Source organism: Pipistrellus hanaki (assembly GCF_964339955.1).
Source record: "Pipistrellus hanaki genome assembly, chromosome: 4".
NCBI classification, from domain to species: Eukaryota; Metazoa; Chordata; class Mammalia; order Chiroptera; family Vespertilionidae; genus Pipistrellus; species Pipistrellus hanaki.
In genome coordinates, this window is record NC_140506.1 from 17495029 (window position 1) to 17508618 (window position 13590).

Below are 13590 nucleotides of genomic sequence, written 5' to 3' on the forward strand. Positions count from 1 at the left end.
GTTTTATTATCAGTTTCTATAACACCCTGAGGCTTAAACTTCTCTTGGCTGTCACTCTGATCTTGACAATCATTACAAAAATTGGATCTCCCAGAGGCTCCTGGTAGTCCTACCCTTTGCTATTAATTAGCCAAGCCATGACCTTTCCTGCCTTCAGCTTTAACCTCCCGAGAGTTGATACTGAACTTCTTAATGAGGCTGGTGCCACTCTTGCCAGTGTATCCTTGATGGCCTTGGTAAATGGTGTGTCCCTTGGGTCTTTTCATGAAACAAAATGATCGGTTGAGTCTTGTGGCCTCATTTAATATATCTATTCTAGCTTTCATATTCCCCACATTTGTTTTTCTTTTTCTCCTCCTCCACCATCTGCCATAGCAGTTAACGCTTTTTAGCTTCATTCAGTCTGGGCACTCGTTTTCTTCGGGTTTCTAGGAGCCAACTTGGCAGTGAGTCTGCACCCACTGCAGCAGTCCTTGTTAGGTTGTTAAATACTATATGCTGAGAGGATTCCCTTACAAATGAGTTAGGCAAACTGCAAGGTATGAGGCAACAGTCCCCATTAGACGCCTCTCATTTCAGACGCCAGCCATGGTTTTGGAGGTTCCCAGGGCCACCCTTACTTCAGACTAGGTGGTTACAAATGTGCAGGTCCCAACAGACTCCCTTAGGTTCAATAATTGGCCATAACAACTTATAGAACTTATTGAGAGTTATCAAACTCATAACTGTGCTCATAACAGCAAGAGATACACATCAGAACCAGCCAGATGAAGAGATAGATAGGGTGGCATCTGTGAGGATCCAAACTTGGTAACTCAGGGACATGTTACCATTGTAGGGTAAATTGTGAATATATCCAAAGAGTATCACCAAGTAGGGAACCTCATCCAGGCCTTTAGTGTCCAGAGTTCTTGTTAGGGTTCAATTATACATTGTCTGTCGGTCAAATTAGGTAAGATAATAGGTCAAATTAGGTAAGATAGCAAATAAAATTAATAATGCATGGTGTACTAGGATGGTAGAGATTAGTGCAACAATAAAGATCTAAAAAATGAATAGGAAAGGGTCACAATAACTATAAGTCTCCATTTCCACCTCTCTACCTCCTTCTGCCAAAGGTGAGTCACCACTCCCTCTAGTACTCTGAATTGGTATGGCATGGTTCAGAGACCATCACAAATCACACTGTTAGATTATTCCAAGCCCAAACCCCCAGGAAAAACAAAGACACTCTTTGGACAGGAGATTCCAGGGTACAAGAAATTACCTAACAGTAGCCAAGGGCAAAGGCCAGAACACTCTTCCAGTAAATAAAATTCTTCACTATGCACCCCCATGTTGCTAAACTCACCCTTCACCTGCCTTATATTCTAGCCTCTTTGACCGTGCACACTCATAATCCAGGCCCATGGGTACGTCATGGCTCTAAAATGCTGGCTGCTGCCAGTCTTTTCAGTTCCTTTGGGAATATCCCTTCCCTCCCTTCTCTGGTCTATCCGGTCTCAGACTAAGGAATACTGAGAATTAACACTAGTTATTACCAGAAAGACATGAGAGAAAATAGGTGCAGATACTTAGAAGGAACCCTGTATTTCTGAAAGATCTCCCTTTCTGGGGGAAGTGCTAGCTTCTAATAGGAATAGGCAGGAATGAGCCACATCTGCAGTCTCTGAGGGTAGTTTGGTGAACAAAGTGTCCCCACATAATGTACCAGCACCCTAGCTCTTCTCAAACAGTGATCTAACATTATACGAAAAAAACCTTCCCCAGTTGAGTGTTCAATCACCTTTAAATTTTTTTCATCTCCTTATATAGTAGAGAAAGGCCTCTTTGTAAACTTCCAGGGCTGATCAGCTGACCCTGAGTGATGAAAGAATAACTCTGACACACATTTCTGTGAAAGAGAGGGCTAAGGGACTTCCTGGCTAGAGGAACCAGACAGTCTCATTCCCCTGGCTCTTCAGGCTTTTATGGTAACAGCAGTTTGAGCTAAAGTTTAACTTTTAGATAGAATCACTAGGGTAAACATTCTTGGAAGGACACAAGGTCAACAGTACCCTTAAAAGCATAGAGATTACCGTATTTTTCGGACCATAAGACGCACCGGTCCATAAGACGCACCAGTTTTTAGAGAAGGGAAATGAAGAAAAAAAGATTCTGAAACAAATAGTGTCCTAAAATATTTTATGTGCATTAAAACTCAACATCATAGTCATAAACACATGTAATCAACCCTGTAAAGTAAACAGCAGCATTTAGAACCATTTTAGAGCCGGGCAAGCACACAGAGACCACACAGAGCTGGGCAAGTAAAAAAACTTTTTTTTTACAGTATATGTGTAGGCTATATTTGGACCATAAGACGCAGGGACTTTTCCCCCCCACTTCTGGGGAGGGGGGAAAGTGCGTCTTATGGTCCGAAAAATACGATAAGTATAAAGATGCCAGTAAACACCCGAGGGTCCGCACATACACAGACTTGTTTGGAAAGGTCAAGGAACAATGAGGGGCGGTTGTCTTCAGCCAACTCCCCTAGGAAATTATTTTAGAATTCCCCCTTACTGACATTCCAACCAAGTCTCCCATGCTGCCCCACAGCAAACAACCAAACAGGTCTTCTTGTCTTCACCCTTAGTTTCTTAGGCTCTTAGGTTTTCATATCTCACAAAAGGGTGGTAATGCAACTTTATAATAACCATACAAATACATTTTCTTGCATGTTTTGTTTTCTGTGCTTTGCAAACATCAGAATTGTTACACTGGTTGGAGGGATTTCCTTGCAGAATGTTTTCCTAAGTCAATACCAGTGAAAACATTCAGATAGGGCACCCTTGTGTCAGAGAACTACTTGTACGTGAGCTGGGGTTTTAAGTGTCTGCTGGACAGTGAGCGAAGTGGCTCCAAAAACACTTCTTTGCACTGGCTCATGCAGGCATCACTCCTATTACCATTATGCCAATCTGTTCCTTGGAGAAATAGTCTCTTAGATTACATTAGAAGTATATATATATATATATATATATATATATATATATATATATATATATATATATATATATATATTAAAGATTAAAATCTGGAAAATGAAAATGAAAAAAAGCAGGATTAAGCATGAAAGCGGCCAAAATATGAGATAGAAATGATAAAGACGTTTTATCAGCCAACAGGAAGTTACAGAGAAGATAATTTCTAGTTAGAGGAGTCCTACATGGGAGAAAGTGGCAAGGCCCTCGGACTGCTACTAATTGGGTGGGAGCGTCTTACAGAAAGCATGACCTTGGGTCGAAAGATCTGAAGAGGCAGACCTGCAGGTCAAAGCTATCAGCTAACCCTGCTCATTCAATTCCTTCCTGAAGGGTATCTGAGTCCCACATCTCCATGCCCATTTACTTCCAATCTCACTATGCAGGGTGTGGCAGATTCCCACTAACTTTGGTAAGACTGTTCTTTTCACAGTGTGCTTCAACTTAAAAACAAAAAATCTTATAAGCAGTAAAATTGGATAGCACAGTCTATACCATTTATGAGTTAAAATATAATAAACATGAAAAGTATTACATAAAACTCTTTAAAAGTATAATGCTAGTCATACAAAATATTGTATGTGCCAAGAAAAAAATGCCATAAAATGCAAACTATGTTTGCCGTTAAAAGGTCAAAGTTGGAAGGACTGGAATATTGGAGTTATTTTAATATACCGCATTCTTTGTGGACTTTTGAAGCTTTGCAAATATCTATCTATATATATATATATATATATTTTAGATAGATAGATAGATAGATAGATAGATAGATCGATATATACCTCTCAGCAATATATTGGTTCCTAAGGCAGCATACCCTCTGAAGCCAGACATTTTGTGTTCAAGTCCTCCCGCATTTGCTGTGCCACTTTCATGAATTACTTAACTATCCTGTTGTGTTTTCTCATTTATACAATTGAGATTATAAAAAAAATTATGCTTAATGCAAATTTATTTTATGTTGACTACATGTATTAGAGACTTCTATAGTCTGGATTGACTATAGAATATTACTACTACTTTGGTAAAATTTTCAGTACAAAAACTGGGTAAAATGATAGAATTTTGGAGTTTTTAGGCCACCGTTTGACCTGCTTCTTAGATTTGCAACTTGAAGGAAATGCACTAATACCTATGAATCTTTATACAATATATTCAAATTGAGAATAATTATGGAGAGTTGGCAGGATTTTGAAGAATGTTGAATAAATGAATGCACATAAGTTTTTGGGAAATGCAATAATATGCCTCTGGAATGATGAGGATGAACATTTTCACTTGACAAATTTATGAAGCGAAATGTCTCTTATAGCAAGTAAACCTCGTGGTATCTTCTCAAAGAACTATAACTTAAGTCATCACCATCATCTTTAATATTACCAACATTTTTATTTTCATTCTTAATTTTATACTTTTAGTGAGATTTAACTAATTCACTTATGCAAGGAATTTTCTGAAACACACAAATCAACCACTTTTTACCAAGAAAACAAACAGAAAACTATGTTTTTAGCTAATCCTTTAACTAATTTTAATTCAAAAAAGAATAATCATATTTGAAACCATGTATTCTGGCCTTAGATTGCTGAGGTTTTTTTGCAAGTGTGTAATTTTCTAACTTTAAGTATTCCATTGGATCAAAGAGATAAGAGAGATAAAATATAGTCAATTAGCTAGAAGCTGTGCACACATCTATTTAAGTGATGCAAGTAATTATTATTTAAGAATAGTTCATTATTATATTTAGCTTTAAAAATTAATACTTTCCACTTTCTCAAATTAACTTGATTACATGAAAGATGTCATTACTGGAATAAGATCAAGCAATGTTCTATTGTATGGTTTGCTTACCCCACAATACATTAATCACTTCTGAATTCATCTAGGACATCTAAAGAATTAAAAAAAAAAAAGTAACTATCCTTATAATAAGAAAATGTATCATTCAGGCAGCAAATGAATGATTTTTAAAGAACTCATATGAGCAAAGAGGTGAAAGGACAACTGAACATTTGCTTACCTTGGACAGAAGCAGAAAGAAACCATAAAAGCCTAGGAGACCATTAAACTAGAAGATGGGATGAACTGTTGGAAGCTGTGAGTTTGTATGAGAGTGTGTAGCTGATGGGGGCTGCATTAATGGGGCATCTCACCCATTGGCATGCTTTTTCCTCTAGAAAACACCAGGCTTTTACTAAGAGGATCCAGAGGAAGCTCTCTGTGAAATGCTAGCTGGAGAGAAGAGCAGTGACTGGAAATACATCCTGACCACTGCCCTACGAAACAAAACTTTTCTATAATATTTGTTATTGCATTTGTGCCATTTAAACAATGCCCTATCTAGGTTTTGCCTCTTCTATTTCTTTTTTTTTTAATGGCATACAGTGTATCTAACAGCTAGATTTAATTCCTAATAGGCTAGAAAATGTAAGCCATAAATTTGATAGTTAGAATATACATTAAAATATTTATACAGCTTAGCTCTTCCAGTAATGACTGCTGTGGAAACCTGGGAAATGACTCTGCACTGATCCATTGTGAAGGATCTGTGCTTTGACAAGCGCTTTGCTGCAGGGTGGATAGTAGGTCTCTCTACAGGAAGTTGGATAGTGCACTTACCAATATCCCAATAGTGCAGACTTACTTCCTGATGGGATTCTTCCACTTCAGAGAAATCCCTAATTCCATGTTAAGTTTTTGATTAGGAGACATCAGTTATATTTGGGGAGAGATCGCTACTAAGGTCTTCAATGCATAAATTAGGAGATACTGCCCCCAAATGGTGACTACCTACTCCTTTACTTCCTCTCAGTGTAGGAACCTACTATTTGAAGCTAGATACGTGTGTTACAGCCCTGGGAAAATATTTTCAGAAGCAATCTGCAATATTTAACCTTTTAAGCGCCTACTGAAGCTATAGTGTTAAGGATCAGTGCTTCCCTTGGGTGTTATTTGTAATCACAAGTGATCATCACAGACTGGCCTCTCCTGGACTTCCTTATGGCACACAGGATCTGGGCTGAAGAGACTATGGGAAATTAAATAGGTAAAGTCCCACCTTCTGATTTCATCCTTAACCATTTGGTAAGGAAGAGCTATAATTTTTGTTCAAAGTGCCTATTCCCTAATATTGAAACACACACAGTTTTAGAAACATTTAAATGACTGCACAGGTTATGGGGGTCAGATACTGAAATGATGTTAGAGGTTATGTCCTCTCACTCTTCTGTGGTAAATGAGAAAGGGAGAGTTTGGGAGGTTTCATGGTATGCCTGCAGGTCCAGACAATGACATCTAACTATTTTCTTTGGAAAATCATCACCCCCCCTTGAAATGTATTTTCTGAAATGATTGTTGTTTTTATTTACTTTCATGATTTCTTCTTCCTTCTTAATTAGTTCATATGAAAATTTTCTTTAATTATTTTACTCCTCAGATTTGGTATCATTTCTCTTTCACTGTGTGAAGTAATGCACATGAATAAATATTTATGAGTCCAGATTTCTGAACAACCAAGTTAAGAGAATAATATTTTTTACTCTTTCTACCATTTACCTATTATACACAGGAGAATAAAAATACCATAGAAAATGGAAATTAAAAAAGAAAAATTTTATTACCCATAGAAAATCTATGTAGGTGATTATACTCTGTCTTCACAGGAGAGTGGACATAAAAGGGAATAATCGCCCTTCTCCCCCGGCAATCAAGAAGAATTCTTTGGCATTTTTTTATTTATTTTCTCAGATAAGTAGCTCAATGCTCTATCAGAGGAGCATATAGCTATTCAGTCAGAGTGATTTATTCAAACTGGGCAAATTTGTTGAATTTTTTGCAGTGTATATGAATAGATAAGGATAACACAAATTTACATTTTTAATTGATGAGATAGAAATTGATACACATTATATAAAATGAATACTTTTGTCTCTTCAGTGAAATGTATTGTGAATTCTTATTCCTTGCAATTTTATAGCTCTACCTACGAGAAGTTAAATATCAATATGTAGTTTTTGACTAATATGGCTAAAATTGTTGTTTTTTTGTTCACTCAAATATTTTCAATGTAATCAATTTAACAGAAACATTAAAATGCAATCTGATGTTCAAAATATATTTTATAATATAACATGTAAGAAGTATTTGAGACTCATGTTAGTAAGAATAAACATAATTTCTATAAATGAATTCATCTAAGTAATAGCCTGATCTCAATTTTATATTAAATGTTTTCTGTAATTATAAGAAAAATTATTATGATAAACTTCAAAATTCCAAAATATAAAACATGATCCCAGGGACAGTGAAATATTTTTAAATTGTTTGATATTTTTACAAATGTTTCATTTGTGAAGAGTGTAGGTGATCTATTCTCCAGAGGTTTGCTGAATTTTCCAATTACTACCCTAGAAATAGTATAAAATTTTTCAAACATCATAGAATATAAGATTAGAGATATTTACCTCATTATCAGTTTAGGATTTTCAGATTGCCTACTTACTTTTCATTTTAAAATTGCAATATGGAGAAACAAATTGAGTGAAGGTATTTCTTATCAACCCAGTCAGCGTAAAATGATCCCTTTGCTTAATATTGGTATAAACTTATAAAAGTTACTGGAAGAAAATATTACACCACTGAACTAGAAGTCATGGTGATGATGCAAATTGTGGAAAATAGAACAGTCAAGAAAGGTTTGACTTACCTAGGATTTCTTTTTTTTTATTTCTTTATTTTTTATTTTTTAAATATACTTTTTTATTTTTTTACAGAGAGGAAGAGAGAGGGATAGAGAGTTAGAAACATTGATAAGAGAGAATCATTGGTCAGCTACCTCTTGCACACCCCCCACTGGGGATGTGCCCACAACCAAGGTACATGCCCTTGACCGGAATCGAACCCAGGACCTTTCAGTCCTCAGGCCGATGCTCTATCCACTGAGCCAAACCAGTCTGGGCTAATTTCTTTATTGATTAAAGTATTACATATGTGTCTTTATCCACCTATTCCCCCCCCCCCCCCCCCCCCCGCTCCATGTTCTCACCACCTGGTGTCTGTGTACATTGGTTAGGCTTATATGCATGCACAGAAGTCCTTTGGTTGATCTCTCCCCCTTACCTCCATCCTTCCCTACCTCTCTAAGGTTTGATGGCCTGATCGATGTTTCTCTATCTCTGGATCTGTTTTGTTCATCAGTTTATGTTGTTTATTATATTCCATAAATGAGTGAGATCATATGATATTCATCTTTCTCTGACTGGCTTATTTCACTTAGTATAGTGCTCTCCAGTTCCCAAGAAACTAGAACACCAATCAGAAAGGATATATGCACCCCTTTGTTCATAGCAGCACAATTCACCATAGCTAAGATTTGGAAACAGCCTAAGTGCACATCAGCAGATGAATGGATTAAAAAAAAAAACATGGTACATCTACACAATGGAATACTACACTGCAGTGAAAAAAGGAGTTATTACCATTTGCAACAGCAGGGATGGAACCAGGATTTCTTTTTCTATGGCTCTTTTTGGGAGAGGTGGCATGAAGGCACTATTAAATACCGAGAAGTGCATTTTAGACTGCTTGCATCTCTTTATAAGCCATTCTAGTTTCTAAGTGTTCTTGCCTATTCACTCTATTTACTACATAAGATATTTATGATATCTTAATATAATTTTATATATCTTAGATATTTTTTTCTTTTTATGATAGCAGGTTACTCCTCTATTTCTGACTTTTACCCATTCCATAAGGTGTCATGAACAGGGAAATAAAAATAGGCTTGTCATTGACACAAGGTTCAAACTAATGGTTACTAGAATCAGGCAGCACCAAAATATAGTTTTTGTCACTCAAATAGCATGGTTATTTTTTCATTATTAACAACCAATATTAGATACTTTGGCTCTGTAGACTTCAGGGTACTGTCTTACACTCCACAGTTAATGCCATAGGTTCTTTGATAAGATACACAATCCAATTTTTGAAATGAACTCTTCAATTTTACCCACCTTTTTCTTAGGCATTTGAGAATGCCTCCCCTTCCATGCATCTTTTGTTTTTGAGCCTCTCTCACAAAACATATAAAGTAAATCATAGTTACAGGCATTTGTGAAGTTTGTGTAAATGTATTATTTTACCCACTAAGATGAACTTCCGTTAGCCCCTGAAACTGAATCCACTGTTTTATCTCTTCCTTTGTGGATGCATTTCATGACAGGTTTAAATTCCTCACACTGCTTTATAGGTAAACCCACACTTCATTCCCTTCTAAGATGAGATTTTTTTAAATTTTATTTTCCTGTATTATTATTTTCTTAACAGAATGCATATTCAGTATTAGAATACCTGATTAAAATGCAAAGCTTTAGGCTTATTTGTTTAATAAAATATAGGATCCAAGCTAATGGTTGATGTATCTTCATCTAAAATATTAGTTATGTTATATATGCACAGCTTTATATGTGCATAATTGTATAAAGATATTTCTATGCATAAGAGTATGGTGGATGCTATGATGTACAACTCAGGTCCTCCTTCAAGCTGAAGGTCTATTTCCAAAGGTTGATTAGAATATTGCTGACAGAAAGACCTCAGTTGTCAGCATTCTTCCAAATTATCTTAGTTAAAGAAAGGTCATATTTGTATTTCTCAATCCTTTCACCTTTCTCGCCCATAGTCACAGGGTTGTAAAGCATAGGAAATATAGTCAATAATGTTGAAATAACTATGAATAGTGTTAGTTGGCTATCAGGGGAAACCCTTTGTAAAGATTATGATTGTCTAACCATTGTGCTATACACCTGAACTTAATACCAAAAAATTATATTGAATGTAATTAAATTAAAAAAATTAAACATTAAAAAAAGAAGGTCATAGCAGATCCTGTCTGGGAAACCTGCATACAGTGGCAGATTATGAAGGACAAGCAAGGTCTGACTCTTGTTTCTGCTGGGGACATCTCTGAGGGCCACTGAAGCTACAGAGGCTCAGCTAGGTCTCCATAGATATTGACTCTCCCTCAAACTTCATCTGATCACACCTCCTTCTTTTCTTTCCTTTCTAGAGGTTTTAATCCTGAAGCCCACACTAATAAACATTTTTTGCATGCTAATAAAAGTCCTGAGTCAGCTTCCAGGGAACATATCCTCCAATAGTCACAGGCAGACAGAAATATAGATAAAGAGCTAGATACTTAGAGAGCAATTACATAGTACATAGATACATATAATCTGTCTTATATTATGGATTTTTTAACATGTGTCCTGATTCTATAACACATATGAATTGTGTGAACTGGGGGAAGCTATTTATTTCCTATAAATCTCAAACTCCTTATCCATAAATATTGTTGCAGTTAAAACTCAGTGGGATAAATCATGCTAATCAGTAAACACCATTCCTGAAATGCTCCACATTTATTTTCTATTTTATTTTTAAATTACATGAGAATTCATTTTTTGATACACAATTTGAATATGGAAGTCATCAAAGAGATAGATAAAGTCATAGCATGGAGTGATATTTCCTACTAGGCTTTCCCCTTCAGATGAAAATATGAATACATTTAGAGCTATAGTTCAAATAACCCTTTACCTGGATTACAGCTTAATTAGAGGCCCGGAGCACAAAATTTGTGCACTGGGTCGGGGAGGGGGTCCTTCAGCCCAGCCTTCCCCTCTCACAGTCAGGGAGCCCTCAGGGGATGTCCTACTAACATCTTAGGGGAGAGGTCCTAAACTGCAGTCTGGCTTCCCTCTCAGGGAGGCCACCTTCTGATGAGGATAAGGTGCCACCCCCATCACCCCCTGCTGCTGCCACTGCCAGCCTCCACAACCACCAAGGTGTTTTCATCAACACAGACTCCAGTCCCTTCACCATGAAAAAATGACAACTTTCTTTATGTATTTTCAAGATGTCTCTTTCAAGATGTCTCTTTCATATTTCTTTCTTTTCTTTTTTTTCTTCCTTTGTTTTTTTTTTTTTTTTTTGTGTGTGTGTGTGTTTTGTTTGTTTTTTTAATCCTCACTGGGGATATTTTTTCATTGATTTTTAGACAGCATGGAAGAAAGAGGGAAAGACAGAGAGAAACATCAATGTGAGAGAGACACTCCTATTGGTTGCCTTCTGCATGAGCCCTGGCCAAGGAGGAGCCTGCAAAGTAGGTGTAGGCCCTTGATCAGAATTGAATCCAGACCCCGCAGTTGGGAGGCCGAGGCATTTTCCACTGAACCAAACTGGCTAGATCAGGATATGACATTTCTTAACCCCTCCAGCAGTGGCAGAGGGGTTTTTGTTTTTGTTTTTTTCCTCCAGGAGTGAGGTGGAAAAACCCTAGATCACCTTCTTTGATTCTTATTAGGCAAGTTACCAAGAACACTGCTAGTGGCGTACAGGGAGCTTAGTCAATGTGCAGTAAGAAAAGATATTTTCTCTGCAGCTCGCATGCAGAGGTGGGCCTGCTGGCGCATTGTTGTCTCCCAGCGGGGGCGGGCCACCTGTGTGTGGTGTCTCTGCTCCAGGCCCGCCCCCAGCCCCAGCAGCTGCTGGGTCTCAGCCACTGGGTTTGGGGGCATCACACAGTCCCCTCCCACCATCTGCTCATGCAGCCTACTCCTGAGCTTGTCATGACTCTTATGGCATCCTGGTTAATTTACATTTTATATATATATATATATATATATATATATATATATATATATATATATATATATCTTGATTTGTAATAAGCTTCCTAAAGGATAATAAAAAAAAAATACTTATGACTGCAGGTTGGGCCATATATACAGACATCAGGCTTCAGAAAATTGTCTCTTGGGATAACTTTTTTTTCCTGCTTTTACACAATTGAGGTGGAAAAAAATAAATGGAATGTGGAAGAATAATTGGATATTATGTCAGCAGACTCCTTGTATTGCTTCAAAAAATAAGGAAGGGTTTTACAGTGGGGATCAGAGGATGTGGCAAAATGTTAGTTCAATAGGGTCCTACATATGCTTCTTTTGATCAGAATAATATTCCTTTTGATTTTTGGTTGATGGAAAATTTTGCATATCACTAGGAGAGGGCATGGTGCCATTTTACACTATAAAATACATCTGGGTAACCTAAGGCAAGCTATTATAAATCATAAGGCAAGTCGGGTTTATTGAATATCAGATTTCCATTAAATCACATTCATACACAAAAAGACACTTCAAATTGTAATTGAAGTTGTCAGCTTTCATTCATCTTACAGAGGATTATTCCAGCTACACATTACTCATTTTTTTGTCCCTCCAGACAATTTTTCAGAGTCTGCTTGCTGTAAGAAGATAAAAAAACAACAAGGCTGGGTAGTGTTGTTGTTAATTGTAACACAATAGTTTTAATTTCCTAATCGCAAAGACGATATTTTTTTTCATTAAAAAAAATAAGGAAAATAGGCCCTGGCCTCATAGCTCATTAGGTTAGAGCATCATCTTCATATACCAAGGTTGCATTTTTGTTTTTTGTTTGTTTGTTTGTTTTTGTGTGTTTCCCCCCCCCCCCCCTGTTTATTCAACAAGCTTTTATTCAATGCTACAATGTACAAAACACTGTGCTAGTGCTGCAGGAAAAGCAATGTTAGCTGTTACACTCATATTTTTATTTATAATATAATGATGAGAACTACATTGATTTGGCATAGTTTTTAATCAACAACCTTTATACATTTCTTAAAACTCTGTTATTGTATTTAAATAACTTTGAACAAGATTAACTAACTAATTGTGCTTGTGGATTTGATCCTTGGCCAGGGCACATAAAATAATTGATCAATGAATGCATAGGTAAGTGGAACAACAAATCCATCTCTCTCTCCCCCTCCCTAAATCTTTCTCTCTCTCTCTTTCAAATCAATAAATGTTTTTTAAAAAGTAGTTCATTGAAATTTAAAAAAAATTAAAATATTTCCATTTTATGTTTCATCTGTAATCCATATTTTTTAAAAAAGCTAATAAAAGTGATGCACCACAATAATTTAAAATGCAGAAATGCCAGTCCCACGAACTGTCTGAAAAATAAATTATTTTTAAATTGAGAAATTTTTAGTATGGCACAATGAAAATAATGAAAGTACTTGAGTGACTCTTAATAAATGCCAGCCAACTTTTATTCTGATAAATGCAGGCTTCCTGTGAAGTAAATATAACAGCTTTAAAGTATGGTGAGAAAATAATTGCAAATGTTTTAAAAATGGATCTTACCAAAAACAATTGAAGAAAATTTTCTTATTTTTAACAATTTCTAAATTACATCATTATCATCTCTCTCTATAAAACCCTAATATGCAAATACACTGAACAGCAGAACAACTGAACAACTAAACAACCAGTTGCTATGACATGCACTGACCACCAGGGGTATGCACAGAACATGGTAGGAATTGGCAGCAGGTTGCAGAGCATGGAACATGGCTGGTGTCAGCCATGGCAGGATGATGGAGCAGGGGTGCAGGGGCACCAGACCAAGGTGGGGCACCAGTGGCTGTCATTGGGGTAAGCCTTTGGTGGTTGCTGAAAATTCTTTGCTCTCACATGCCATG